Here is a 17874-nt window from a genome sequence, read left to right as displayed (position 1 = left end):
GTCCACCTCAGAACTGGGGATTGACGTCGATCTGTTTCTGAGATTATTGAAACTTATTTTGAATAGGAACTATTTCATGTTTGATGGACATATTTATTTACAACAAGCCGGCTGCGCCATGGGATCGGCGGTTTCTCCATCATATGCCAACATTTACATGTTTAAACAAGAAAATCTGATGTTTTTTTCTGGGCAGTATGCAAATAACATTCGGCTATTTTGCCGGTACATAGATGACTTATTCATGCTGTGGGATGGGGGCCCTGAGTTGTTCATCTCTATGATGCAGGAGATCAATGGGATGGCTAACCCGATCAAGTTTACATACAAATGGAGTAAACAAACTATCTCCTTTCTGGATGTAACAATTAAGATTGTTAACAAGCAAATATCTACCTCAGTCCACAACAAAGACACCGACCGTAACACTCTTCTTCTAGCCAGTAGCCACCATCCGCCTCCTCTAAAAAACGGTCTCCCATACTCGCAGATGTTGCGAATTGCACGAATTTGCAGCGACACTCAGGAACTTTCTCAACAATTAGATCAAGTTCTTTACAAGTTTCGGGACAGAGGATACAACTTGAAGAAACTTCAACAGACCAAGAATCGAGTTATGGCCCTCAATAGATCTGACCTATTACAGACTACCATAAAGGAACCAAGAACAGATGTCTTTCCATGGATCACTACATTTGACACAGCTAGTGCTCTTATTCCAAAAGCCTGCAAAGCTCTCTGGCCCATTGTATCCACAGATCAAACATTAAAAACATTTAAAGAGGTACGACCGATGACTTGCTACCGAAGGGGCCGGAACCTACGGGACTATTTGGTCCACATTGACATAACCATCTCTCCCAAACGCTACAGTTATGGCAAAAATGGCTGCTACAGGTGTCCGAAATGTGAAACATGCAAATTTCTCTTAACGGGTTCTAGTTTTAAACATCCGCATAACGCTTCAGAATATAAAATCAGACACCATCTGTCCTGTGACTCTCGGTTTGTAGTATATGTGCTCATCTGTCCGTGCAAACTATACTACGTAGGTATGACTACACGTAAATTTAAGGAGCGAATGGCCCTGCACCGTTCTGCCATCAAAGCCGCCACAAGTGGCAAGCCAAACGATCAGCCTGTTGCCACCCATTTCAGAGATCATCACCACCCCATTTCAAGCTTAACATACATGATCATCGATCAAATACCTCCATCTAACAGGGGAGGGGACCGTACCAAGGCACTTTTACGACGTGAAGCTTCTTGGATTTTCCGCCTGAACACGGTGGCCCCGAACGGCTTGAATGAACGGATTATGTGGAACTCTCTGTCATAAAGGGCTTATATTATAGTACATTAAATTATCAAGCGCTTTAATAACATAGCTAGTTATCCACAGGTTGAGATCCAATGAGGGGTGTTCCTTAGTATATGCTATCAGAGTCTGTTTGCTCTATATATATGAAGTGCCATGTTTCTGCATATGTGAGATAATTTTTCCTCACAGGGAGTCTCCCTGTTAAAAACGGGTGGTCTCAATAGTCATGGGTTTGTTCTACTAATGTCACTTCTCATTATGTCGTTATTATGTTTTATGATTTGTTTTATTTTTCACTGGGTGGATATATCTTATGTCCTTTCTCCCTACCTATGTGTTTTTCAGCACGCGCCGAGCACAGGGAGACGCATCAGAGCGGACGCATCTGGGAGTTGCCTAGCAACCGCAAGGACATGTAGGTCTGACGTCGTGAATATGCGACACGCCCCTTCCGTCCCGCTGACGGCGCCCCGGCATCGGCGTGCATTGAGAAATCACGAGGGGGAGTTATGGACACCACAGGGATATAAGGTAAGACCTTCACATGTTTATGCTTGTATGATTTTTTTCTGACGATGGGACTTCGGGTCCCGAAACGTTGAAAATAAACCTCAGCTTTTTTTTAAATCCTGCAGTGCCGCGAATTACTCTCTCTGCCAGGAGAGTTATAGGAGAATTATTTATATATATATATATATATATATATATATATACACACACACATACACAATGGGGATAGTTGGCACTCCAAAATATTTAAATATAGACCGGGGTGCCCTCCTTGAATCAATGCACAATGTGGGTGTTTGCAGTGTTAGAAGCCACAGTCCATAGGCCCCATATCCACAGAAACAGGCGGCACTCCACGGATTTGTTGTGAAAAAAAAATATTTTATAAAATAAACAGCATGACGAGTCCAACGTTTCAACACTGCGGCAGGTGTTTTTTCACCATGTGTCCTTGACAAAAACACCCGCCGCGGTGTTGGACTCGTCATGCTGTTTATTTTATAAAATATTTGTTTCACAACAAATCCGTGGAGTGCCGCCTGTTTCTGTGGATATGGGACCTATGGACTGTGGCTTCTAACACTGCAAACACCCACATTGTATATATATATATATATATATACATATATACACACTCTCTTGGTAATTCCGAGTTGATCGCAGCAGGAACTTTGTTAGCAGTTGGGCAAAACCATGTGCACTGCAGGGGAGGCAGATATAACATGTGCAGAGAGAGTTAGATTTGGGTGTGGTGTGTTCAATCTGCAATCTAATTTGCAGTGTAAAAATAAAGCAGCCAGTATTTACCCTGCACAGAAACAAAATAACCCACCCAAATCTAACGCTCTCTGTACATGTTATATCTGCCTCCCCTGCAGTGCACATGGTTTTGCCCAACTGCTAACAAAGTTCCTGCTGTGATCAACTCAAAATTACCCCCAAGGTCTGAACTTCTGGCAACACTGTAAACTTCTTCTGAAAGAACATTGAGAGAGCTGAAATATGGACCTTAATGGAACCCAGACATAAGCACTTATTCACACCAGCCTGCAGGAAGCACAAGAATTCTGCAGGTGGATACGTGCGTTCCTCATACCAAAAGATATCTCCTCCAGATATGATGATAGTGTTTTGACGTCACAGGCTTTCTGGCCTGAACCATGGTTGCAATAATCTTTTTGGAAAGGCCTTTGTGAGCTAGGATGTTCCGCTCAACCTCCATGCTGTCAAACGAAGTCGCCGTAAGATCGGGTAGATGAACGGTCCTTGTTGCAGAAGATATCGTCTCATTGGCAGAGGCCAAGAGTCTGAGACGGACATGTCCAGAAGATCTGCGTACCACGTCCTCCGAGGCCAATCCAGGGCAATCAGAATTGTCTGGACTCCTTGATTTTTGAATCGCTTTAGCACCCTCGGGAGCAATGGAATCGAGGAAACAGGTAGACCAGCCAGTAAGGCCAAGGGGACGTCAGCGAATCTATTGCCCTCGCCTGAGGGTTCCTGGTTCTTGAGCAATACCAGCGAAGCTTCTTGTTGAGTCGAGAAGCCATTATGTCTATCTGTGGGCAGCCCCACAGGTCAATTATCTGTTAAAACACCTGGTGATGGAGACACCCCGGGAGGGGTGGAGATCGTGACGACTCATGAAGTCAGCTTCCCTGTAGTCCACCCCCGGATTGAAGATGGCGGACATTGCATTTCTTTCTTCTGAGTGGAGTATCTTTGACACTTCTCGCATGCAGGCTCTGCTTTTTGTCCCTCCTTGGTGATTTATGTAAGCCACCGCCATGGCGTTGTCCGACTGAACCTGGATCGCTAGATTCCTAAGCAGAGGTGAGGCCTGAAGCAGAGAATTGTAGATCACTCGACGTTCCATAATGTTGATTAGAAGTAGGGCTTCGTGGGCTGATCACTCGCCCTGGAACTGAGCCCCTTGGGTGACAGCTCCCCATCCTCTCAGACTTATATCTGTCATGAGGAGAAACCAATTCTGAGTCCCAAAACTTCAACCTTCCAGCAGGTTTGACGACTGTAGCCACCACAAGAGGTAGATCCTGGCCTGAGGTGACAGACGTATTATCCAGTGCATCTGAAGATGTGATCCGGATCACTTGCTCAGGAGATCCAATTGTAATGTTCTCCAGGTGGGACATCTGTAAATTGAGGATACACCCATGTTAAAACAGAAGCTGAATAGTGCAGTCTATATTGAGCACTAGAAGTTCCCTGGATGTCACTTTTATCAAGAGATCATCCAGGTAAGGGACAATATTGACACCCTGGTTTCGGAGCTGGAACATCAGCTCCACCATCACCTTCGTGAAGACCCTCAGAGCTGTGGACAGAATGAAGGGTAGTGCCTGGAACTGGTAGTGATCGTTCAGCAGGGCAAACCGCAGGTAGGCCCGATGAGGTGGCCAAATCAGGATATGGAGATAATCGCCCTTTATATCCAGCAAGACCATGAACTCCCATTCTTCCAGACCCGCAATCACTGCTTGCAAGGATTCCATCTTGAACTTGAAAACCTTTAGGTAAGGGTTCAAGGATTATAGATCCAGAATGGGCCTTACCGAACCGTCCGGTTTTGGTACCACAAACAGGTTGGAGTAGTAACCCTTTCCTTATTGTAGTAGCAGCACTGGAACAATGACTTGGGACTGGACCAACTTTAGGATGGCCTGTTGCATCGTAACTCGTGTATTCTCCAAAGCTGTTAAGCTTGATTTGAAAAATCGTTGGGGAGGAGCACTGCTGAACTCCAGCTTGTAGCCCCTGAGAAATTAGGTCCTGTACCCAGGTATCCTGGCAGGAGCTTTCCCAGATGCAGCTGAAGTGATGCAATCGAGGTCCCACCTCAAGATCCCCTCGGTGTGGGGGCCACCGCCATGCTGAGGCCTTAGTGGAAGCTGAACTGGTGCTTTGTTCCTGAGAACATGCAGCGGCTGGTTTTCTTGCCTTACTTCTGGTGCCTCTCGCTGCAGTGCAGGCACCTCTGAATTTTGATCTAAACCTTGTTGTCCAAAAGGACTGGTTAGACGGCCCCAGAAAAGAGAAATGTGGATTTTCCTGCAGTAACCTTAGAAATCCATGTATCCAACTCCCCTAAGGAAGAGACTCCACACTGCGCTAGGAATCTGCATCCACTATCCAGTGACGCAGCCACAAAGCTCTAAACGCTGACACTGCCATGGCAGTAGTCCTAGTATTAATAGCGCCTATCTGCTTGAGAGAGTCACACAGGACGCGTGCAGTCTCTTGAATGTGTTTTATGAGGGTCACCGTAGTGACCAGGGACATATCCCCCGCAAGGCCCTCTTGAATTTGAGTTGCCCATGTATGACTGGCATGTGTCATCCAGGAACCCACAAGCACGGGTCTTTGTGATACACCAGCCGCTGTATAAATAGACTTTAGTGTAGTCTATATTTTCCTATCCCCAGGGTTCTATAATGTAAAGGAGCCAGATGCTGGTAGTACCACCTTTTTTAAGAAACGGGAGACTGATATGTCTACAGCTGGGGGTTCTTCTCAATTCTTCCTACCTTCAGGTGTAAATGGGGAAGTGTGCAAACCCGTTTTGTTACCTGATATATTTTTTTTTTTATCAGGGTTTTTCCAGGCTTGCTTAAATATGTCATCTAGTTCCGGAGAATCAGGGAAGGTGGCTTTTTTTGTGCTAGGAAAAATGACTGCGGTACTGCAGCATCATCCAAAGGGATTTTTAATACATTCCTGATAGCAATGAGGGGTTCAATACCCTGTGCAGAAGTAGAATCCTCAGTAGTAGGATCTATTTCCTCAGCCCACGTTTACGTGGCCCTGAATTAGGGAGGGGGGGGGTCTTTGCATCAGGTCTGTTACAGCCTGCTGCAGTTGTCTTCTGAGTATTAGCAGTGAGCTGGGATGACATGTCTGCCATCATAGTCTTTATGGCACCGAGCCAGGATGACGCCTGACCTTCCCCCCCAGTTTCCTCACTAACTTGGGAAGACTGACTGCATTGTTCACATGATAGGGAAGCATATGTAGAGGGAGAGAATCTGTTGTGACATACACTATATAATTGGTGTTTTACCATGTTTGGAGTAGACAACACTCACATACACACACACACGTTATTACATAGCAAGCCTGCCCTTACTGTATGTGAGAAGGAGACAGAGAGTGAGAGGGACAGCACACCCAAGCCTGTAAGACTCAGTAAGATTGCAGGCTGTGTTTATATCACGGTGAACACCGGAGTTCTTCTCCTTTTCAGGACTCTAATTGTGTAATAATAGCGGCTCTCCCCCATATTTACACCCATGTACAGGTTTCCTGCATATCCTGCCGTGTCTGGAGGAACTGTGTGTCCTTGCTGCTGCAGCAGTGAGCAGAGGAAGGTGCCAAAACGCCGCTCGTCCCGCTCTGGGGTAGCTCTGAACCGTGTAATGACACCGGAGCTGTGTAGATATTTATATTGGCAAAGTCTCCTTATAAGTGTAAAACATCACATTGATTTCACCACCGCTGCCAGTGTACACAGGGGGGCTATAGCGGGTCCCCCTAAGGGAGGGTCCCGTATGCCGCCCCTGCCATAGCACCGCACCAAGAACCAGGGGACCCCCCTAGCAGGGCCCCCAGTTTGTACTCACCACTCTTCTGACCTTCAGGCTACGTTAGGGGTGTGCGGCATGCTGCAATTGCGACCAACAAGGCGCAATGCCCTGCGGTACCAACAACCTCTCAGGACAGTGTCCTGCAGCAGGGAGGCAGCTCTGACGCCTGAAGAGACCGGAACCCCCCCCCCCCCCCCAACTCACACGGTGCAGGTATACTGACGCCCAAACAGCATCCCGAAAATAAAGTTCAAAATAAAACGGAAGAAAATCCTCTGGAGCTCCAGAGTGGCATCCTCTCCTGAGGGCACATTTTTCTAAACTGCCTGTATGAGGGGGCATAGAGGGGAGGAGCCAGCACACCCAGTGGAAGAAATGTAAAGTGCACTGGCTCCTTTGGACCCCATCTATACCCCATCGTACTAATTCCCCAATGTCCCTTAATGGATATTAGAGAGAGTATTTTTTCAGCCTCTCTGATCTGTAGGATGTAGAGAAGACTTATTCAGTCGACAACCGTGCATAGACTTTAACTCTAATCTAGGATTGGTGGAGTCCTGTATAAAGACTTTTCCCTTTGAATACTGATGGAATTCAATACTTTATCCATTTCTCACTGATTTCTGATAAAGCGGCCAAATGTCTGCGTACTGTGCAGTTGTGTGGTGCTAGAAGAACACATTCGAAAGGGCTTTCTACGTAGTCTCCTGTTGTACTGTCTTACTAACCTACAGTTTCTTAGGTCTTTAAATTGCGGACGTTATAGATAATGAGAATACACAGTCATTTTCACCTGAGAATTTTAGTATCTTTTCATTTTTCTCCAGAAGAAAGATCTGCTATAAATGGGAGATTAACTAGGCTTTTTTAGTGATCACCTGCTGCCCAGGGGCCTGACTGGACCGTTCTTCTAGCCAGGGGCAAAACCGGACTGTTCCTCTAGCCAAGGGCAAAACCGGACCGATCCTCTAGCGCAGGGGCAAAACTGGACCGATCCTCTAGCGCAGGGGCAAAACTGGACCGATCCTCTAGCGCAGGGGCAAAACTGTCCCAATCATCTAGCCAAGGGACGTAACCAGACCGATCCTCTAGCCAAGGGACATAACCGGACCGATCCTCTAGCCAAGGGGCATAACCAGACCATTCTTCGTTCAAGGTGTCTATCCCTCTCTACATGATCTCCACTCTGTATAACAGGGATTGTCTAGATACCTTCTCCAGGACATCTGTACAGAATATCACTCCCCATAATCAATCTGTTTGCTCATGAAGGATGAACTTTTCTATCTATGAGGTCTCTACTTGCAGACATACTAGGAATGAAGTACCTAGATTAAGGAATGAAGACCATCCTGTCACATACACTTCCCATTACTCTGCTTTAGAAAATAAGAACTATTAAGAGGTTCCAATTCTTAATTAAAGCATGGTCCACTGAATCCAGTGACGTCCTATTATGCATTACTCATCCGTGTGCTGATGACCAATGTCACGGCCTACTCGAAAAAGGAGACTGGCGTTCTAGGGCAGAGAGCTCAGTTCTCAGCTTGCCTTCTTATTGCTGAGACTCAACACCATGTTAGTTACAGAAAACAAATCCCACCTGACCTCAGTGACATGATAAGAAGACCATGGGATTAATATGTGCCGATGGCTCCTGATGTATGAGATATACCAGAGAGTGTGGGGGGAGGAGACTGGTCAGATCTCTGGGCTGGTAACACAGAGTGACATGATGTGAGGGGGAGAGCAGGAGTATAATAGGGGCTGATGGCTCCTGATGTATGAGATACACCAGAGAGTGTGGGGAGGAGACTGGTAAGATCTCTGGGCTGGTAACACACAGTGACATGATGTGAGGAGGAGAGCAGGAGTATAATAGGGGCTGATGGTTCCTGATGTATGAGATACACCAGAGAGTGTGGGGAGGAGACTGGTCAGATCTCTGGGCTGGTAACACACAGTGACATGATGTGAGGGGGAGAGCAGGAGTATAATAGGGGCTGATGGCTCCTGATGTATGAGATACACCAGAGAGTGTTGGGAGGAGACTGGTCAGATCTCTGGGCTGGTAACACAGAGTGACATGATGTGAGGGGAGAGCAGGAGTATAATAAGGGCTGATGGCTCCTGATGTATGAGATACACCAGAGAGTGTGGGGAGGAGACTGGTCAGATCTCTGGGCTGGTAACACAGTGACATGATGTGAGGGAGAGAGCAGGAGTATAATAGGGGCTGATGGCTCCTGATGTATGAGATACACCAGAGAGTGTGGGGAGGAGACTGGTCAGATCTCTGGGCTGGTAACACACAGTGACATGATGTGAGGGGGAGAGCAGGAGTATAATAGGGGCTGATGGCTCCTGATGTATGAGATACACCAGAGAGTGTGGGGAGGAGACAGGTCAGATCTCTGGGCTGGTAACACACAATGACATGATGTGAGGGGGAGAGCAGCAGTATAATAGGGGCTGATGGCTCCTGATGTATGAGATACACCAGATAGTGTGGGGAGGAGACTGGTCAGATCTCTGGGCTGGTAACACAGTGACATGATGTGAGGGGGAGAGCAGGAGTATAATAGGGGCTGATGGCTCCTGATGTATGAGATACACCAGAGAGTGTGGGGAGGAGACTGGTCAGATATCTGGGCTGGTAACACAGTGACATGATGTGAGGGGAGAGCAGGAGTATAATAGGGGCTGATGGCTCCTGATGTATGAGATACACCAGATAGTGTGGGGAGGAGACTGGTCAGATCTCTGGGCTGGTAACACAGTGACATGATGTGAGGGGGAGAGCAGGAGTATAATAGGGGCTGATGGCTCCTGATGTATGAGATACACCAGAGAGTGTGGGGAGGAGACTGGTCAGATCTCTGGGCTGGTAACACAGTGACATGATGTGAGGGGAGAGCAGGAGTATAATAGGGGCTGATGGCTCCTGATGTATGAGATACACCAGATAGTGTGGGGAGGAGACTGGTCAGATCTCTGGGCTGGTAACACAGTGACATGATGTGAGGGGGAGAGCAGGAGTATAATAGGGGCTGATGGCTCCTGATGTATGAGATACACCAGAGAGTGTGGGGGGAGACTGGTCAGATCTCTGGGCTGGTAACACAGTGACATGATGTGAGGGGAGAGCAGGAGTATAATAGGGGCTGATGGCTCCTGATGTATGAGATACACCAGATAGTGTGGGGAGGAGACTGGTCAGATCTCTGGGCTGGTAACACAGTGACATGATGTGAGGGGAGAGCAGGAGTATAATAGGGGCTGATGGCTCCTGATGTATGAGATACACCAGATAGTGTGGGGAGGAGACTGGTCAGATCTCTGGGCTGGTAACACAGTGACATGATGTGAGGGGGAGAGCAGGAGTATAATAGGGGCTGATGGCTCCTGATGTATGAGATACACCAGAGAGTGTGGGGAGGAGACTGGTCAGATCTCTGGGCTGGTAACACAGTGACATGATGTGAGGGGAGAGCAGGAGTATAATAGGGGCTGATGGCTCCTGATGTATGAGATACACCAGATAGTGTGGGGAGGAGACTGGTCAGATCTCTGGGCTGGTAACACACAGTGACATGATGTGAGGAGAGCAGGAGTATAATAGGGGCTGATGGCTCCTGATGTATGAGATACACCAGATAGTGTGGGGAGGAGACTGGTCAGATCTCTGGGCTGGTAACACACAGTGACATGATGTGAGGAGAGCAGGAGTATAATAGGGGCTGATGGCTCCTGATGTATGAGATACACCAGAGAGTGTGGGGAGGAGACTGGTCAGATCTCTGGGCTGGTAACACACAATGACATGATGTGAGGGGGAGAGCAGCAGTATAATAGGGGCTGATGGCTCCTGATGTATGAGATACACCAGATAGTGTGGGGAGGAGACTGGTCAGATCTCTGGGCTGGTAACACAGTGACATGATGTGAGGGGGAGAGCAGGAGTATAATAGGGGCTGATGGCTCCTGATGTATGAGATACACCAGAGAGTGTGGGGAGGAGACTGGTCAGATCTCTGGGCTGGTAACACAGTGACATGATGTGAGGGGAGAGCAGGAGTATAATAGGGGCTGATGGCTCCTGATGTATGAGATACACCAGAGAGTGTGGGGAGGAGACTGGTCAGATCTCTGGGCTGGTAACACAGTGACATGATGTGAGGGGAGAGCAGGAGTATAATAGGGGCTGATGGCTCCTGATGTATGAGATACACCAGATAGTGTGGGGAGGAGACTGGTCAGATCTCTGGGCTGGTAACACAGTGACATGATGTGAGGGGGAGAGCAGGAGTATAATAGGGGCTGATGGCTCCTGATGTATGAGATACACCAGATAGTGTGGGGAGGAGACTGGTCAGATCTCTGGGCTGGTAACACAGTGACATGATGTGAGGGGGAGAGCAGGAGTATAATAGGGGCTGATGGCTCCTGATGTATGAGATACACCAGAGAGTGTGGGGAGGAGACTGGTCAGATCTCTGGGCTGGTAACACAGTGACATGATGTGAGGGGAGAGCAGGAGTATAATAGGGGCTGATGGCTCCTGATGTATGAGATACACCAGAGAGTGTGGGGAGGAGACTGGTCAGATCTCTGGGCTGGTAACACACAATGACATGATGTGAGGGGGAGAGCAGCAGTATAATAGAGGCTGATGGCTCCTGATGTATGAGATACACCAGATAGTGTGGGGAGGAGACTGGTCAGATCTCTGGGCTGGTAACACAGTGACATGATGTGAGGGGGAGAGCAGGAGTATAATAGGGGCTGATGGCTCCTGATGTATGAGATACACCAGAGAGTGTGGGGAGGAGACTGGTCAGATCTCTGGGCTGGTAACACAGTGACATGATGTGAGGGGAGAGCAGGAGTATAATAGGGGCTGATGGCTCCTGATGTATGAGATACACCAGATAGTGTGGGGAGGAGACTGGTCAGATCTCTGGGCTGGTAACACAGTGACATGATGTGAGGGGGAGAGCAGGAGTATAATAGGGGCTGATGGCTCCTGATGTATGAGATACACCAGATAGTGTGGGGAGGAGACTGGTCAGATCTCTGGGCTGGTAACACAGTGACATGATGTGAGGGGGAGAGCAGGAGTATAATAGGGGCTGATGGCTCCTGATGTATGAGATACACCAGAGAGTGTGGGGAGGAGACTGGTCAGATCTCTGGGCTGGTAACACAGTGACATGATGTGAGGGGAGAGCAGGAGTATAATAGGGGCTGATGGCTCCTGATGTATGAGATACACCAGAGAGTGTGGGGAGGAGACTGGTCAGATCTCTGGGCTGGTAACACACAATGACATGATGTGAGGGGGATAGCAGCAGTATAATAGAGGCTGATGGCTCCTGATGTATGAGATACACCAGATAGTGTGGGGAGGAGACTGGTCAGATCTCTGGGCTGGTAACACAGTGACATGATGTGAGGGGGAGAGCAGGAGTATAATAGGGGCTGATGGCTCCTGATGTATGAGATACACCAGAGAGTGTGGGGAGGAGACTGGTCAGATCTCTGGGCTGGTAACACAGTGACATGATGTGAGGGGAGAGCAGGAGTATAATAGGGGCTGATGGCTCCTGATGTATGAGATACACCAGAGAGTGTGGGGAGGAGACTGGTCAGATCTCTGGGCTGGTAACACAGTGACATGATGTGAGGGGAGAGCAGGAGTATAATAGGGGCTGATGGCTCCTGATGTATGAGATACACCAGATAGTGTGGGGAGGAGACTGGTCAGATCTCTGGGCTGGTAACACAGTGACATGATGTGAGGGGGAGAGCAGGAGTATAATAGGGGCTGATGGCTCCTGATGTATGAGATACACCAGATAGTGTGGGGAGGAGACTGGTCAGATCTCTGGGCTGGTAACACAGTGACATGATGTGAGGGGGAGAGCAGGAGTATAATAGGGGCTGATGGCTCCTGATGTATGAGATACACCAGAGAGTGTGGGGAGGAGACTGGTCAGATCTCTGGGCTGGTAACACAGTGATATGATGTGAGGTTAGAGCAGGAGTATAATAAGGGCTGATGTCTCCTGATGTATGAGATACACCAGAGAGTGTGGGGAGGAGACTGGTCAGATCTCTGGGCGGGTAACACACAGTGACATGATGTGAGGGGGAGAGCAGGAGTATAATAGGGGCTGATGGCTCCTGATGTATGAGATACACCAGATAGTGTGGGGAGGAGACTGGTCAGATCTCTGGGCTGGTAACACAGTGACATGATGTGAGGGGGAGAGCAGGAGTATAATAGGGGCTGATGGCTCCTGATGTATGAGATACACCAGAGAGTGTGGGGAGGAGACTGGTCAGATCTCTGGGCTGGTAACACACAATGACATGATGTGAGGGGGAGAGCAGCAGTATAATAGGGGCTGATGGCTCCTGATGTATGAGATACACCAGATAGTGTGGGGAGGAGACTGGTCAGATCTCTGGGCTGGTAAAATACAGTGACATGATGTGAGGGGGAGAGCAGGAATATAATAGGGGCTGATGGCTTCTGATGTATGAGACACACCAGAGAGTGTAGGGAGGAGACTGGTCAGATCTCTGGGCTGGTAACACAGTGACATGATGTGAGGGGAGGGCAGGAGTATAATAGGGGCTGATGGCTCCTGATGTATGAGATACACCAGAGAGTGTGGGGAGGAGACTGGTCAGATCTCTGGGCTGGTAACACAGTGACATGATGTGAGGGGAGAGCAGGAGTATAATAGGGGCTGATGGCTCCTGATGTATGAGATACACCAGATAGTGTGGGGAGGAGACTGGTCAGATCTCTGGGCTGGTAACACAGTGACATGATGTGAGGGGGAGAGCAGGAGTATAATAGGGGCTGATGGCTCCTGATGTATGATATACACCAGAGAGTATGAGGAGGAAACTGGTCAGATCTCTGGGCTGGTAACACACAGTGACATGATGTGAGGGGGAGAGCAGGAATATAATAGGGGCTGATGGCTTCTGATGTATGAGACACACCAGAGAGTGTGGGGAGGAGACTGGTCAGATCTCTGGGCTGGTAACACAGTGACATGATGTGAGGGGGAGAGCAGGAGTATAATAAGGGCTGATGACTCCTGATGTATGAGATACACCAGATAGTGTGGGGAGGAGACTGGTCAGATCTCTGGGCTGGTAACACACAGTGACATGATGTGAGGGGGAGAGCAGGAGTATAATAGGGGCTGATGGCTCCTGATGTATGAGATACACCAGATAGTGTGGGGAGGAGACTGGTCAGATCTCTGGGCTGGTAACACACAGTGACATGATGTGAGGGGGAGAGCAGGAGTATAATAGGGGCTGATGGCTCCTGATGTATGAGATACACCAGAGAGTGTGGGGAGGAGACTGGTCAGATCTCTGGGCTGGTAACACACAATGACATGATGTGAGGGGGAGAGCAGCAGTATAATAGGGGCTGATGGCTCCTGATGTATGAGATACACCAGATAGTGTGGGGAGGAGACTGGTCAGATCTCTGGGCTGGTAAAATACAGTGACATGATGTGAGGGGGAGAGCAGGAATATAATAGGGGCTGATGGCTTCTGATGTATGAGACACACCAGAGAGTGTGGGGAGGAGACTGGTCAGATCTCTGGGCTGGTAACACACAGTGACATGATGTGAGGGGAGAGCAGGAGTATAATAGGGGCTGATGGCTCCTGATGTATGAGATACACCAGAGAGTGTGGGGAGGAGACTGGTCAGAACTCTGGGCTGGTAACACAGTGACATGATGTGAGGGGGAGAGCAGGAGTATAATAGGGGCTGATGGCTTCTGATGTATGAGATACACCAGAGAGAGTGTGGGGAGGGGACTGGTCAGATCTCTGGGCTGGTAACACACAGTGACATGATGTGAGGGGGAGAGATGGAGTATAATAGGGGGTGATGGCTCCTGATGTATGAGACACACCAGAGAGTGTGGGGAGGAGACTGGTCAGATCTCTGGGCTGGTAACACACAGTGACATGATGTGAGGGGAGAGCAGGAGTATAATAGGGGCTGATGGCTCCTGATGTATGAGATACACCAGAGAGTGTGGGGAGGAGACTGGTCAGAACTCTGGGCTGGTAACACAGTGACATGATGTGAGGGGGAGAGCAGGAGTATAATAGGGGCTGATGGCTTCTGATGTATGAGATACACCAGAGAGAGTGTGGGGAGGGGACTGGTCAGAACTCTGGGCTGGTAACACAGTGACATGATGTGAGGGGGAGAGCAGGAGTATAATAGGGGCTGATGGCTCCTGATGTATGAGATACACCAGATAGTGTGGGGAGGAGACTGGTCAGATCTCTGGGCTGGTAACACACAGTGACATGATGTGAGGGGGAGAGCAGGAGTATAATAGGGGCTGATGGCTCCTGATGTATGAGATACACCAGAGAGTGTGGGGAGGAGACTGGTCAGATCTCTGGGCTGGTAACACACAATGACATGATGTGAGGGGGAGAGCAGCAGTATAATAGGGGCTGATGGCTCCTGATGTATGAGATACACCAGATAGTGTGGGGAGGAGACTGGTCAGATCTCTGGGCTGGTAAAATACAGTGACATGATGTGAGGGGGAGAGCAGGAATATAATAGGGGCTGATGGCTTCTGATGTATGAGACACACCAGAGAGTGTGGGGAGGAGACTGGTCAGATCTCTGGGCTGGTAACACACAGTGACATGATGTGAGGGGAGAGCAGGAGTATAATAGGGGCTGATGGCTCCTGATGTATGAGATACACCAGAGAGTGTGGGGAGGAGACTGGTCAGATCTCTGGGCTGGTAACACAGTGATATGATGTGAGGGGGAGAGCAGGAGTATAATAGGGGCTGATGGCTCCTGATGTATGAGATACACCAGGGAGTGTGGGGCGGAGACTGATCAGATATCTGGGCTGGTAACACACAGTGACATGATGTGAGGGGGAGAGCAGGAGTATAATAGGGGCTGATGGCTCCTGATGTATGAGATACACCAGAGAGTGTGGGGAGGAGACTGGTCAGATCTCTGGGATGGTAACACACAGTGACATGATGTGAGGGTGAGAGCAGGAGTATAATAGGGGCTGTTGGCACCTGACTCCACACTGGGAAAAAACTAATTCCTCATTAGTTTGTACTGACAGAGGAGGGTGTAGGATAAGAGATTGCTGTAGTGACCGAGGAAGGAGAATATGTGACTCTTTTCTGTAATGTGTTTATTACTCACCTGTGCTGAAATCTGTAGGGATCTCCTCCTCCTTACACTGCTGATCTCCCCTCACATACGTCTCTTCTTCACCCTCTATATCTTCTGCCTTTATATCAGTCACATACGTCTCTTCTTCTCCCTCTGCATCTTCTGTCTCTATATCAGTCACATATGTCTCTTCTTCTCCCTCTGCATCTTCTCTCTCTATATCAGTCACATATGTCTCTTCTTCTCCATCTATATCTTCTGCCTTCATATCAGTCACATACGTCTCTTCTTCTCCCTCTATATATTCTGCCTTTATATCAGTCACATACGTCTCTTCTTCTCCATCTATGTCTTCTGCCTTCTTATCAGTCACATACGTCTCTTCTTCTCCCTCTGTATCTTTGATTTTAATATTATTTAATTGAGCTTCACCCTATGTAAACAAGACAAATATAATGACACACAGCTCCTCTACACAACATATAGTGATAGTCACTTTGGTTTATTGGGGAGACTCTATATCCCACCTACCTGATCCTCCTGTGGGATCCTGTGATTCTCCTCTGTACAGTCCTGGGTATACAGACGACGGGGACATCTCTCTGAGATATCTCTGTTACTGGGTCCATCTGTAGGAGACACATAGTGACTTAGTACAGTGTATATATGTGATTATCAGGTGATGTGTGTATATAGGGGGCCCCCATACCTGCTCTCCCCTGTACAATACATGACAGTCTCCTCTTACCCAGTGATATGAGGGGCCGGTGATTCTCCATCATCACGTCCTTGTATAGACCCCTGTGTTCCTCTATACACTCCACCTCCTGCATGGAGACATAGACAGTGACATCATGACACCTTATAGGAACCTGACACAGAGTGATACAGTCATCACCCAGACACATCCACTGGTGTTACTGTATAATGCCCCATTCCCAGCAGTCACCTCTCCAGTCATCACCCAGACACGTCCCCTGGTGTTACTGTGTAATGTCTCATTCCCAGCAGTCACCTCTCCAGTCATCACCCAGACACGTCCCCTGGTGTTACTGTATAATGTCCCATTCCCAGTAGTCACCTCTCCAGTCATCACCCAGACACATCCCCTGGTGTTACTGTATAATGTCCCATTCCCAGCAGTCATCACCCAGACACGTCCCCTGGTGTTACTGTATAATGCCCCATTCCCAGCAGTCACCTCTCCAGTCATCACCCAGACACATCCCCTGGTGTTACTGTATAATGCCCCATTCCCAGCAGTCACCTCTCCAGTCATCACCCAGACACATCCCCTGGTGTTACTGTATAATGTCCTATTCCCAGCAGTCACCTCTCCAGTCATCACCCAGACACGTTCCCTGGTGTTACTGTATAATGTCCCATTCCCAGTAATCACCTCTCCAGTCATCACCCAGACACATCCCATGGTGTTACTGTATAATGCCTCATTCCCAGCAGTCACCTCACCAGTCATCACCCAGACACATCCCCTGGTGTTACTGTATAATGCCCCATTCCCAGAAGTCACCTCTCCAGTCATCACCCAGACACATCCCCTGGTGTTACTGTATAATGTCCCATTCCCAGTAATCACCTCTCCAGTCATCACCCAGACACATCCCATGGTGTTACTGTATAATGCCCCATTCCCAGCAGTCACCTCTCCAGTCATCACCCAGACACATCCCCTGGTGTTACTGTATAATGTCCCATTCCCAGCAGTCACCTCTCCAGTCATCGCCCAGACACATCCCCTGGTGTTACTGTATAATGTCCCATTCAAAGAAGTCACCTCTCCAGTCATCACCGAGACACATACCCCGGTGTTACTGTATAATGTCCCATTCCCAGCAGTCACCTCTCCAGTTAGCAGCTGAATGATATTGTTGGTGAGTTCCAGGATCTTTTGGTCATTGTGTCTCTCATGTATTAGTGAGAGAGGTGGAGGCACTGGGATGGGGCTCTGGGTTCTACTCAGTCCTCCTGACACACGGGGATGGCTGTTGAGTATCTCACACTCATTGGATGTCTTCTTCACTACTGTGTAATCCTGAGTAATGGAAGAGACATCAAATATCAATATATACACTCCCAGATCCCCCCTCACCTCCCCAGTCATGTCCCTTTGTTATTACTTTACATATAAGTGACTTCACAGTGACGCTTCTAAATCATCTCACCTCCCCAGTCATGTCCCTGTATTATTTCTATAGATATGA

At 48.5% G+C, this 17874-nt stretch overlaps 1 protein-coding gene across 1 annotated transcript in view; it reads left to right on the top strand.

Moving 5' to 3' along the window:
- LOC134983892 (oocyte zinc finger protein XlCOF22-like) overlaps window positions 1-17874 on the top strand; it is a 630483-nt gene that overhangs the window by 168968 nt on the left and 443641 nt on the right. The gene's annotated exons all lie outside the window — the stretch shown is intronic.

This window comes from Pseudophryne corroboree, assembly GCF_028390025.1.
Source record: "Pseudophryne corroboree isolate aPseCor3 chromosome 3 unlocalized genomic scaffold, aPseCor3.hap2 SUPER_3_unloc_28, whole genome shotgun sequence".
Taxonomy (NCBI): Eukaryota; Metazoa; Chordata; class Amphibia; order Anura; family Myobatrachidae; genus Pseudophryne; species Pseudophryne corroboree.
This window is presented reverse-complemented; position numbering and strand designations above follow the sequence as displayed.